Source organism: Chaetodon trifascialis, chromosome 9, assembly GCF_039877785.1.
Source record: "Chaetodon trifascialis isolate fChaTrf1 chromosome 9, fChaTrf1.hap1, whole genome shotgun sequence".
Classification (NCBI taxonomy): domain Eukaryota; kingdom Metazoa; phylum Chordata; class Actinopteri; order Chaetodontiformes; family Chaetodontidae; genus Chaetodon; species Chaetodon trifascialis.
Window position 1 is genome coordinate 2,026,108 of NC_092064.1, and position 13,893 is coordinate 2,040,000.

The following is a 13,893-nucleotide window of genomic DNA, read 5'->3' on the forward strand; positions in this document are numbered from 1 at the left end:
GTCTATGGGGGTTGAGGATTTGGAGGCCAATGATCTTGGCAGCCTTTTGTGTAATTTGTTTAAATACAGCCATCGTTGGCCATCATGTGTCACAGGTCCCGTTTCCAGCGCCATCACAAGTGGCAGCCCTTCCAGCAGCTCTGTGTGTTGTGTGCTATTTTGTACTTTTTGAGCTTGCAGTGCTCTTTTTTTTTTATCACTGATTAACCTCTATCCTATGGATATGGATTTTAATAAGCCTAAACTTGTTTATTCAAGGAACCAACTGCTCAGAATCAGAATCAGAATTCCTTTATTGATCCCCAAGGGGAAATTATTTTTTGTACAGTACTCCACACAAAACAGAATTACAGATTAGAATAAAAAAGAGAGAAAGAACAAGAAGGAATAAATATATATATATAAAGGCAATATTAAGAAACAGAATATTAATACTAAAGATATATGTAAATAAGAAATATACAACACAAATTAAGAAATATACAACACAAAATATGCAACACAATGAAATGTACAGTAATAAAAATAAGTAATATACTGAGTATATTGGATGTGCAAAAAAATGTGCAAAATGCAATCAGATGTGCAAAGTGAAATTGTAAAATATTCAACAGAACAGACCAGACAGTGACAGTGAAGTCCAAGGGCCATTCAGAGAGAGGAGTTGTACAGGTTAATGGCCACAGGCAGGAATGATTTCCTGTATCGTTCAGTCCTCAGTTTTGGTGGTATTAGTCTCTTACTGAACGTACTCCTGTGCCTGGCCAGCACATCATGAAGTGGGTGTGAGACATTGTCCATATAGTCCTTAGCTTATTCAGCATCCTCCTCTCTGACACCACCGTCAGAGAGTCACACTCCATCCCCACAATGTCACTGGCCTTGCAGATCAGTTTGTTGAGTCTGTTGGCGTCTGCCATCCTCAGCCTGCTGCCCCAGCACGCAACACCATAGAGAATTGCACTTGCCATCACAGACTCATAAAAAATCCTGAGCATAGTCCGGCAGATGTTGAAGGACCTCAGTCGCCTCAGGAAATAGAGACGACTCTGGCCCTTCCTGTAGAGAGCGTCAGTGTTCTTTGCCCAGTCCAGATTATTGTCAATATGAACCCCCAGGTACTTATAATCCTCCACAACGACCCCCTGGATGGAAACAGGAGTCACCGGTGCCTTGGCTCTCCTCAGGTCCACTACCAGTTCCTTAGTCTTTGCCACATTTAGTTGCAGATGGTTCTGCTCACACCACGTGACAAAGTTGTCCACAGCAGCCCTGTACTCATCCTCATCGCCCTTACTGATACATCCAACTATCGCAGAGTCATCAGAAAACTTCTGAAGGTGGCAGGTCTCTGTGCAATAGCTGAAGTCCGTGGTGTAGAGGGTGAAGAGGAAGGGAGAGAGAACAGTCCCCTGCGGGGCCCCAGTGTTGCTGACCACTCTGTCTGACACACAGTGTTGCAGGCGCACATACTGTGGTCTGCCAGTCAGGTAGTCCACAATCCAGGACACCAGGGGGGCGTCCACCTGCATCGCTGTCAGCTTGTCACCCAGTAGAGCTGGACGAATGGTGTTGAATGCACTGGAGAAGTCAAAAAACATGACTCTCACAGTGCTCGCTGGCTTGTCCAGGTGGGCATAGACACGGTTGAGCAGGTAGATGATGGCGTCCTCAACTCCAAGTCGGGGCTGATAGGCGAACTGGAGGGGGTCCAACAGTGGCTTGACCAGGGGCCGGAGCTGTTCCAGGACGAGTCTCTCCAGAGTCTTCATAATGTGGGAGGTCAATGCCGCAGGTCTGTAATCCTTTGAGTCCCTGGGCTGTGATGTCTTTGGCACAGGAACGAGGCACAACGTCTTCCACAGCATGGGGACCCTCTGGAGACTTAGGCTCATATTGAAGACATGTTGAATAACTCCACACAGCTGGGGGGCACAGGCTTTGAGCACCCTGGGGCTGACACCATCAGGGCCTGGAGCTTTGTTAGAGTGGAGTCTCAGTCTTCTCACCTGGTCAGCAGTGAAGCACACTGTGGAGGTGACAGGTGGGGGAGGTGTGGTGTAATCCTCAAGTTGGTGAGTGAGGATAGTCTGGCAGTTTGAGGAGGTGTGAAGAGGGCTCATACAGGAAGATGGGGGGGGTGTGAGAAGGAGGAGAAGGAGGAGGGGGTGGAGGAGGAGAAGGAGGGGGGGAGAGGGTAGTGGTTGATGATGGTCGTCCAGGACAGACAGCAGCGGAGTCAGAGACAGCATGAGCCAGGCCTGCAGTGTCGAATCTATTAAAAAACAAATTCAGCTCGTTTGCCTTGTCAATGCTGCCTTCAACTCCTCTGCTGCTTGTCCCGAAGCCAGTAATGGTCCTCATACCACTCCAGACCTCTCTCAAGTTGTTTTGCTGGAGTTTCCACTCCGGCTTCCTCCTGTATTTCTCCTTAGCCTCCCTGATTCTCACTTTTAGTTCCTTCTGTATTGTTCTCACCTCCTCCCTGTTACCCGCCCTGAAGGCCCTCTTCTTCTGATTGAGGATGTTTTTGATGTCCTTTGTCACCCACGGCTTGTTGTTTGGATAACAATGGACAGTCTTGGATGGGACAGTGGAGTCCACACAGAAGGTGATGTAGTCCGTGATGCACTCTGTGAGCCCATCAATGTCCTCCCCATGCGGCTCACAGAGTGCCTGCCAGTCTGTCACTTCAAAACAGCCCTGCAGTGTCTGACATGTCTCCTCTGACCATCTCCTTACTGCCCTTGTGGTCGTAGGCTGACTCTTCACCAGAGGCACATAACAGGGAGTGAGGTGCACAAGGTTGTGATCTGACCTGCCCAGAGGGGGGAGGGGGGAGCAGCTGTATGCATCCTTGATGTTAACATACAGCAAGTCCAGGGTTCTGTCCTCTCTTGTGGGACAGCTCACATACTGCGTGAAATTGGGCAGTGTTCTTGCCATGGTGACATGGTTGAAGTCACCCGAAATAGCGATGAATGCACTCGGGTGTTGGGTTTGCAGACGGGCCACGGCAGAGTGAATGATGTCACATGCCAACGTCGGGTTGGCAGAGGGGGGGATGTAAACAGCAACGATGATGGTATGTGAAAACTCCCTGGGCAAATAATATGGCCTGAGTCCAACAGCCAGCAGTTCAATGTCCGAGCAACAAATACGTTCCTTGATGTTAATGTGACCAGGATTATGCCAACAGTTGTTGACTAGAACGGCGAGCCCCCCTCCTTCGGGTATGTCCGAATGCAACCATGTTTCCGAAAAACAGATCAGACTGCACTCCCGATACTCCCTTTGACTCCTGGCGAGTGCTGTCAGCTCGTCCGCCTTGTTCGCCAGTGACCGCATGTTGCCCATCATGAGAGAGGGGAGACACAGCTTATACCCCCTCTTCTCCGTAAACCTCTGTTGTCTCGACCCAGCTCTTTTCCTCCGCTGTTTCCGTCCTCCCCTGCATCCTCTGTGTGTTTTTCTCCAGATTTCAGCGGGGATCTCTGTTGTTCTAGCCGACAAGCCGGCCGGCCTCAGCGCGATCAGCTGATCTCTGGCGTAAACAATGCGCTGCACATTGGTGCTGTGTCCCAGTGAGAATAGTATTTTCAAAGTGAAAAAACAAATCAGAACTCTCTCAGCCAGCATGTTTGGAGAGGGCACAGCTTCAAAATGACGGTCCTTACGTTGCAATATATTAATAATAAAGAATAGAGCAAAAGAATTGTAAAAACTAAGAAAAGAAACAGGAACGACTGCAACAGGCTGCACGCGCGGTCGGCGCATGCGCACTCATTGTACTCTTTGTTCGCTCTGCAAACAAAGTTCCGTGCCAGTGTGGTTCCCCATTTACCTGACCAGGTGAGGAGGCCGTATCGAGGCTGCAGAGCCAGCGCTAGGCTAAAGGCTAAGCGGCTAGTGAGAAAGTGAAGATACAAGCCTTCGGTAGCTTCAGCTATCATGGGAAATGTGAACTCACTAATGAACGGTGGCACAGGTGGTAACACTGTCGCCTCACAGCTAGAAGGTCCTGGTTCGAATCCCGCTGTGGGCGCTGGAGGCGTGTCCTCCACCATGCCTTCGGTGCCTGCTGCTCAAGGAAAAAGGGGCCTTTCTGTGTGGAGTTTGCATGTTCTCCCCATGTTCACCTGGGGTTTCCTCCTTAAAAAAAAAAACACTAAAAACATGCAAGATCACCACCTGACCAATGGTGACAACAAGTAAGTGGATCCCCAGGTGCCACTGTCGGCTGGCAGCCCACTGCTCCTGGTCTGGTCTATTACTAATAGTGATAATAAATATTAGAATTGTCAGACAGGCAAACAGAATAAAAATAATGATGGAAATGACCAAACAGAAGGAAAAAAAAAGATAATTAAAGAAAGTAGAGGCAAAACAGAAATACCACATTGTAAACTTATAATTTTTGCAATAATAATAATAAGAATAATATCAATAATAAGAATATTCAATATTAATGAAGATGATGAGTAACAATAACAATATTATGGAGGGAGGGTGGAGGAGGAGGGGAGGTCTTTAAATTTATAGAATACCCTGGGTCCCTGCCCACCCGCACAGGACCACCCTGCAGCCCCCAAAACCCCCGGACCTCCCCCTCCACTCCCGCATGCCCCGGACTGTATGCAGCACAACACCTTACCCTATGTCTAGATGTATATAGTGTATTTATAATTATTATTATTATTATTATTATTATCCTCCTTGTCTTTTTCTTTTCTTTTTTTTTTTCCCTTAATGTGGTGCATTAAAAACGAGGAGGGGGGTTGTCATGAACTGTAATCTGATTTCATTGTGTCCCCTTTCCTCTTCCTACACTAGTGTGATGTGCATTAAAAAAAAGGTGATGCGCCACCTAGAAACAGTCCTGGGCGCAGAATTGGGGGAGAAGGGGGGGAAGGGGAAGGCCGGGAGGGATAAGAAGATCACAGGCCATGGCCCAACAAGCTTGACCCAGTGGTAGAGTGGTAAGTGGTAAGTATAGATATAAATATATAAATAAATAAGTCTAAATGAAAATAATGACAATAATGTTAATCATGATAGTTATAGTAATAATGATGGTTGTATCAATTACCCCCCCCCCCCCCCCCCCCCCCCCAAAAAAAGGATGGGAATGGAGTTGTCAAGGAACTAAAGTGGATGATGTGACTAATTTGTGGCAGATTATGATTGTAAAAAAGTGATAAATGATAGCCAGGTAGGGTTATGATTATTATCAGAGGAGTTTGTATTTTCTAAGGAGACGTAATCTATGAGCAGGTTTTTCCAGTGTATGATATGTATGGAGTTCCGAGACTTCCAGTTCATGAGGATAGTTTTCTTGGCGACAGTCAGTGCCACTAGAAGTGAACGGGTCTGTGTTTTGTCAAGTTTTATTGTGGATAGGTCTCCTAATAAACACAGAGAAGGGGAAAGTGGGATGTGGCAGCCCATGATCTGGGATAATGTTTCTGTAATGTTTCTCCAGAAATAGTGAACAGGTGTGCAGTGCCAGATTGCATGAATGTAGGTATCAGTGCAGTTTAGTGAGTAGCGTGAACAGTTTCCAGATGATGAGAAGCCCATTTTTTGCATTTTGTGTCTAGTCAGATGAGTTCTATAGAGAATTTTGTATTGTATGAGTCATAAATTGGTATTTGTTGTCATGAACGAAATATTCTGGCAGATTTGGGGCCAGAAGTCGGCATCAGGAGTAATGGCGAGATCAGTTTCCCATTTTTCTGAAGGTATGGAGGATGATGTATTAGCCTGTGATAATACTTTGTATATTTTAGATAAAAGTTTTTTTGAGGAAGGGATGTTAATTAATGTAGAGGCTGGAGGGGGGAGGCCTAAGTTTATATTCTTGTTTTTCATTGTTGATTGGATGGATGATGAGACCTGTAAATATTGTAAAAAGTGATGGTTCCTGAACTTCTGGACCAGGAGGGAAAATGGAACCAGGACGTTCTTGTTGAAGATATGTTTGAGGTGAGTTATCCCTTTATCTACCCAAGTGCTGAAGTATAGTGATTGTTTATTGCCGATGAAGTCCGGGTTGTGCCAGATCAGGGTGAAAAGTGAAGGTGTCATAGTGGAGTTAGTAATCCTGTAGAATTTCCACCAGGCTGTCAGGGCCGATGATATTGTGGGGTTTTGAAAACAGGGGTGTTTTTTGATAGTTTGACTAAGGAATGGTAAATCTGAAATATGGATGTCTTTGCTGTTTCTTCTATGTCTAACCAAGTGCTATCTGACTGAGTAGAGTGGGTCCATTTGTAGATGTACTGAAGTTGATTTGCTAGTGAGTAATAATGAAAATTTGGAGCATTGAGTCCGCCTAATCTTTTTGATTTTTGAAGAGTGGCTAGTTTGATTCATGGGGGTTTATTTTTCCAGTAAAATTTGTTGATGGATGAATCGAGGGAATGAAACCAGGTGAGGGTTGGATGAGTGGGGATCATTGAGAAGAGATAATTGATTTTGGGGAGGATTGTCATTTTGACTATTGCTATTCTGCCTAGAACTGCTAGTTGGAAGTTAATCCATCGTTGGAGATCATCATGAATAGTTTTTTGTAGTGGAGTGAATTTCAGGTTGATCAACTCTGACAGTCTGGGGGAAATGTGGATGCCTAAATAAGTGATGTGACTTGTGCAGAAGGGGATGGGGGTTGTAAGGGCTGCCACATCCAGACTGTTGATGTTTAGTGGGAGTATGGAGGATTTGTTCCAGTTTAATGAGTAGTCAGAGAGAAGAGAGAATGATTTGATGACTCTGATTACTTCTTGTAGTGATGATTGTGGATTCTCAATAAAAAGTAATATATCATCTGCATAGAGGCTGATTTTATGGTGCATGTTGGGGGTTTGGATTCCTGTAATGAGGGGGTTCTGACGGATGGCTGCTGCTAGGGGTTCAATGAAAATGGTGAACAGAGAGGGAGAGAGTGGGCAACCTTGCCTGGTCTCCCTGTGAAGAGTGAAGCTCTGTCAGGTTTGTCGGTTAGTAATAACTGTGGCTGTAGGTGAGGTGTAGAGTGTTCTAATCCAATTAATAAATGATTCCCCAAAGCCAAAACTGTGTAGGGTGTGGATGAGGAAAGACCAGTTAACTCTGTCAAAGGCTTTTTCTGGATCTAAGTGGCTATGATTGAATTGTGGTTATGTGTGGCTAAGTGGTGTATTATATTGAATAGTCTACATGTGTTATTGGATGAGTTTCTTCCTTTGATAAATCCTGTTAGGTCTGGGTGAATAATAGACAGAATTATCTTTTCTAATCTGTGGGAGAGTGCTTGAAGACGGGGTGGGGTCTTTGTTTGGTTTGAGAAGGAGTGAGATGGATGCTGTATTCATGTTGGGTGGAAGTCTGGAGTTTAGTTGTATTTCGGTTAACATTCTATGGAAAAGTGGAGCTAAAATGGACCAGATGTGTTTATAGAGCTCAGCAGGGAAGCCATCAGGACCGGGTGCTTTATTGTCAGGCATTCTATTGAGGGCGGATTTCTTCAGTTGATAGGGGTGTGTCTAATGTGTTTTTTTGTTCAGGGGAGAGTTGGGGTAGATTGAGGCTAGTGAGAAATGAACTGATGTTTTCTTTCTTAGGGTTATTATCTGAGGAGTATAGGTTGGCATAAAATTCTCTGAATATTTGATTTATTTCGTCGGGAGAGTTTGTTGACTTCCCTGCTGAGTTCATGGTGGAGATTGTGGATTTTTCCTTTCGTTTGATTTGGTTTGCGAGATATTTACCAGATTTGTTATTGTGATAGAAGTTTTCCTTTCGGAGTCTGCTGATTATGAAGTTAGTTTTCTTGTTCAGGATTTCATTTATTTCTAATTTATATTGTCTTAATTTCGTCTTGTTTTCTTCTGTTGGGTTAGTTGTATTGACAGTTTCTAGTTTTTTGATTTCATCTTGCAATTCAGATTCTTGTTTGTTTTCTTTCTTTTTCTTATAGGCTGAATATGAAATGATAATTCCTCTGATAATGGCTTTACCTGTTTCCCATAGAAGTGTGGGGGGTGGCTTTGGAGAATCATTTATCTCCAGGAAGGATGCCCACTCTCTTTTGATGGGGTTGTTAAATTCAGGATCTTTCAGGAGGGATGTGTTAAAGTGCCGTGTGATGACTGGTTTGTGTGGTCTTGGTGGGTTTAATTTGAATGATACTGGGGCATGGTCACTGATGATGATGGGGTGGATTAGGTGATCAAAGATATCTGGGATGATTGAATTACTGGTAAGGAAGAAATCTATGCGTGAATATGAATGATGAACTGATGAAAAAAATGAGAATTCTCTTAGGGTTGGGTGTAGTAGGCGCCAACTTTCACCAAGACCAAAATCACTGAACTCACTGAACTGAACTGGATTATTGTTTGTGTGGATTGCCAGGTGCGTGTATTGCTCGATGTGTTAGATCTGTCTATTGATGGGTTTATTACTGCATTAAAGTCGCCGCAGAGTATTATTGGGGAGTCAGAAAAGTTGGATATGGATGAATAGAATTTATGAAAAAAAGACAGGTCATCAGTGTTTGGGCCATAAAGATTACCAATTGTCAGTGGGCTATTGTTGATTGATATGTTAATGACGATAAACCGTTTTTCTGGGTCTGTAATGGTGGTCTTATGGATAAATGATATTGATTTACTGATTAAAATACAAACTCCTCTTTGTTTTTTATTGAAATGTAATGAAAATGAATGAGTAAACTGAGATGATTGTAATTTGATGTTGTCTGATTCTGAGAGATGTGTTTCCTGTAATAAACAAATATCTGCATGGAGTGAGGTGAGATTACTTTTCTTAGCCTGAGTACCAATGCCACGGATATTCCAAGAAACAAATTTTATTGCTGACGTGTTGGGTGACTGTTATCAAAAGAAGAGGGATTCATTATGCTGTGTGTGTGTGTGTGTGTGTGTGTGTGTGTGTGTGTGTGTGTGTGTGTGTGTGAATGAATCTAGACATGTGATTACAAAACACAAAGGGACATATACAGTAAGGTTTACACACATAAGAACAGGAAACAAAACAGAAACACTTAACAATGAAGAACACAGAGAGCGCTGCGTATCAAAGCGCATACTGTGTGGAGCGAGATGTTGGTGCGTGACTCTTTATGATTGTCCTTATGAGTTATTGCCAACAATGCATTTACAGGCGGTGGCTAGTATAACCAGGGGGTGATGACCTTGCTGCGGTATAGCTGTCCGTTTATGTAAAGTTTGTCCACTGAGATGACTGCTTTCTTTCCTTCTGAGATCACTTGTTTGCAGATGGGGAAGAGTTTTTTGCCCCTGTTCATGATTTCTTTTGGGTATTGATCATTTAGTCCATAGTCCATTCCTTTAAGCTGTTTTCCTTGATGTTTGACTAGCTCTTTCTGTTTAAAATGTTCGAATTTGGCGACAATCGGGCGGGGTCTGTTATTAGTGGTGTTTTTCTGTCCTAAACGGTGAATGCGGTGAAATGTGATGTTGTTGACTGTATCTGTGGGGACTTTGAGCTGTAGTTTCATAAAGTCCTTTACTGATTTCTCTGGGTCGTCTGTGATGTGTTCAGGGATGCCGGAAAAAACCAAGTTATCTCTCATACTGCGTGCTTGTAGATCCAGAATTGTTTCCTTCATTGTTTTATTTTCGGCAGTGACGGTGGTCAGCTGGGTTGTAACAGAGGTGAGCTGGTCGGTGATGGTATTGACGGTTTTATGAAGGATTTTGTTTTCCTTGATGATTTTTCAATCTGTTCGTGGCTGTATTCTAAACTTTGACGGAGTGACTGAAATTCTTTGTGAAGAACTTCGATGAGTGTGAGTCTGGTGTCGAGTCCAGAGAGTTTTTGGTTTATGGAGATTAAAATGTCGCTTACCTCTGAATGATGGGGTGCGTTCAGGGTTGAGGATGGAGATGTGTGTGTGCTGGGTAGGGAACCTGAATGGGGTCTTTTGCAGGCTGGAGAGAAGCTGGGTATCCCAGGGGTGGTTGAAGTGGCCACGTTCATTGTACAGTATGTGGCGAAGTAGTGGTCGATGTAGTTCTCTAGAGGGTCCAGGTCGATGAATGAATGAGGTAGTCCGTTAGTAGAGATGGAGCCGAGGTTTATGGGGAGTGAAAAAAAAGAGCTTGCAATGAAGAGAAAAAAAAATTGAATAAAATATTAATAATAATTTTAAAGTTCGGAGAGAAAAGTTTATTCTAGCAGCTGGTCGCCAACCATGTTGAGTTGCGCACTTTCCGTCACGTGAGTCCGTGCACTGTCTGTCACGTCTGCATTATCTTATCTTATCTTATCTTATCTTATCTTATCTTATCTTATCTTATCTTATTATATTATATTAACAAAATCGATGAACTGGCTACGCTGGTGAAAAATGTCAAGACCTACAGGGAGTGCAGTTTGCTGTGCTTTGCTGAATCGTGGCTCATGACAAAACATCAACATCATGATAACATGTAGCTACCCGGCTTCAGCACAGTCAGGGCAGACAGAGACACAAAAGCCCGTGGGGAGAGAAAAGGAGGATTCGACTGCTGAAGGCCTGCACATTGGAGCTGTGAGTCCCCCTACAGCACATCTTCAACCTGAGCCTGGAGCAGAGCAGAGAGTCCCTCAGCTATGGAAAACATCCTACATCATCCCAGTCCCAAAGAGACCAAAACCTGAGGAGCTGAATGACTTCAGGCCAGTAGCCCTGACCTCACATGTGATGAAGACCATGGAGCTGCTGCTGCTACACCACCTGAGGCCACAAGTGCGCCATGCCCTTGACCCTGTGCAGTTTGCTTACCAGGAGAAGGTGATCTGGATTACAAACTATCTGACAGGCAGACCTCAGTATGTGAGACAGGGGGACTGCAGGTCCATGTGACTCCAACCACCTGCACCTCAACATGACCAAGACCAAGCAGATGGTGGAGCCTGTGACCATCAAAGGGGAGTGTGTGGAGTTTGTACGGACCTACAAATACCTGGGAGTGCAGCTGGATGATAAAATGGACTGGACTGCCAACACAGATGCTCTGTGAAGGATAGAGCCAACTGTACTTCCTCAGAAGACTGGCGTCCCTCAACATCTGCAAAAAGATGCTGCAGATGTTCTACTAGACTGTGGTGGTAAGTGCCCTCTTCTACACAGCAGTGTGCTGGGGAGGCAGCATCAAAAAGAGGGACGCTACATGTCTGGACAAACTGGTGAGGAAGGCAGGCTCTGTTGTGGGCACAGAGCTGGACAGCTTACATCTGTGGCATCTCATTTAAACACATTTAAACACTGGACATTTAAACCTGCATTCTGTTGCACTGGACATTTTTACTTTTAATTCTGTTTGCACTGGACACTTTTACTTTTAATTCTGTTTGCACTGAACATTTGGACATTTTTACTTTTAACATTTAATTCTTTGCTTGTGCTTTTAGATTATTTATCTATCTATCAATCATGTGTGACCTAAATCTTGGTTCTTTAAACATCAGTGGAGCCAGAAATGTCACGAAAAGAGCTTCTCTGTTCAAACTGATTGAAATTAAGAAATTAGATGTGGTTTTTGTGCAGGAGACCCACAGTGACACTGAGAATGAAAGGGAGTGGAGGGAGGAGTGGCCTGGACAAGCCTTTCTCAGCCACAAACTGTTCTGTGGAGGTGGAGGAGATCATGTGTGGTCACCTTTTAAAAGTCAAAGCACAGTATGAAAATGTCAAATGACTTTTATTGTTGTTTATGCTCCAGTTTTGAGCATTGACAGATGAGTTTTTTAAAAGTTTTATTTGACGTCCTTCATGATTGCACTGATGAGTTCTTGTTTCTGGGAGGTGATTTTAACTGCACAGAAAACGCTAAACTACACAGGAATCACCTGGAGCCTCATCCATCCATCTGGAGTGGACGAACGGTCAGAGAAAGGTCATCCACTCTCTACAATCCGATGATGGATCCACAGTCACAGAAACTCCAGAGCTATGCAGATATGCCACCAATTTCTACAAATAACTTTTTTAAAAAGAATTTCTAGGGGACGTGGAGCTGGCTGGAGAAATTTATGCTGAACTGCCTCAGGTGGAGACCGAGAGCAATGCAGTGTTGGACGCAGAGCTGTCCCTGAATGAACTGTACACTGCACTCATGGGCCTGGCAAATGGCAAAGCACCTGGCATCGACAGACTACCGGCAGAATTTGTCTTTCTGGTCAGTGATTGGTGAGGATCTGTTGGAGGTTTTAAGGAACAGTTTGAATGAAGGACGGCTGCTGCTGAGCTGCAGGAGGGCAGTGATTACCTTACTGCTTAAGAGGGATGATCTACAAGAGCTGAGGTTATAAAATCCTCTCCAAGGCTCTGGCCTCCAGACTCAGAGAGACGATGACTGGGGTCATCCATGTTGATCAAACTTACTGTGTACCCAGTGTAACAGTCAAAGTCTGCAGCACTATTACTGCAATACTGAATAGCACCACACAACACATGTATGGTTAGTGAACGTAGCGCCGTGGAGACCTGGCTTTGTATGGTCGATGTTCAGTATTATAGAATAAAACTATTGAGTGAAATCCCAACTTCTCCATCTGTCGACTCTCTGAATTAACTTACCAACTTACCACCTCCGCTAACTGCTAATCCTGCTAGCCTTTCCGCCTGCATCTACCCTCATTACACCAGGTTAATAAGTGATAATATCACCCTCATTCAGCATGTCTTGGGCGTCTCTGGCTCATTGGGTATTGATGGTCTTATTTCCATAGACCAAGAAAAGGCTTTTGACCGGGATGAATATCAGTATGTGTGGCAGACACTGAGTGCTTTTGGGTTCAGCTCAGGTTTTATAGCCAAGATCCAAGTACTGTACCATTACAGTATTATTACTATTACTATTGTGAGTATTCTACAAGTAAATGGTGGCTTGGCTGCACCTTTTAGTGTGCAGAGGGGGATACAGCAGGGCTGCTCTCTTTCCAGCATGTTGTACACAATTGCTGTTGAACCTCTTCTTCATAAGCTCAGAAAGAATCTCATTGGTGTTTGCTTTCCAGGTTGCGCCTCAGCTGTTAAATTTTCAGCCTACACTGACAATGTCATTGTGATTAGCAATAATCAGAAAGACAGTGACATTCTGGAGAATAATGTGGCGCTTTTTAACAAAATCTCCTCTGCAAAGGTGAACTGGGGGAGAAGCGAAGCAGTGATGGGTGGAAAGAAGCAGCTAGACAGTTTAGTTCTACCAGGAGGGCTGAGGAGGGTCGTCTAAAAAGGTGGGAATGGCTCTTGCCGAGCGTGTCCTACAGAGGGAGGACACTCGTGATAAATAATCTGGTGTCCTCCTCTTTGTGGCACAGATTGGCTTGTGTGGATCCTCCTTCAAACCTGCTGTCTAAAATTCAAACTGTTTTAGTTGATTTCTTTTTGGACAAACTGCACTGGGTTCCACAGGCTGTTCTGTTTCTTCCAAAAGAAGAAGGACAAGGACTGCTACACCTGACCAGCAGAGGAGCGCTTTCCACCTCCAGCACATCCAAAGACTGCTGCTCAGGCGTTTTCGTGATCTGGGAAAGCATGATTCTCTTTTCCTAATGGATTTTAAGACTGTGAAGGTCCAGACCTTGCCTCTTCTCTACCATGGAGTCTTCACAATGTGGAGGATGTTGGAAATAGTCAGAACCACTGAGAATGACTCTTTCTGCAGAGCAGGGACTCTGACCCTTTGATCGGTGGTGAACATAGCTGGACCTATACTGGACAATGCAGCTGCATTGTTGACACACCTTGGCGAGTTCACCTGGTCCTGGGAGATGACATCAAACCTGCTTGGAGGGTTTTGTAGAAGTCTCTATTAACAAAGAAGGTGGCAGATCTACAGTGGAGAGTTCTATACAGGATGGTGGCAGTCAATGCTTTCT

The 13,893-nt window shown here is 44.3% G+C and overlaps 1 protein-coding gene across 1 annotated transcript in view; it reads left to right on the forward strand.

Annotated features, from left to right (window-relative positions):
- Positions 1 to 13,893, forward strand: part of LOC139336603 (melatonin receptor type 1B-B-like) — a 73,300-nt gene that overhangs the window by 52,033 nt on the left and 7,374 nt on the right. The window lies entirely within an intron of this gene.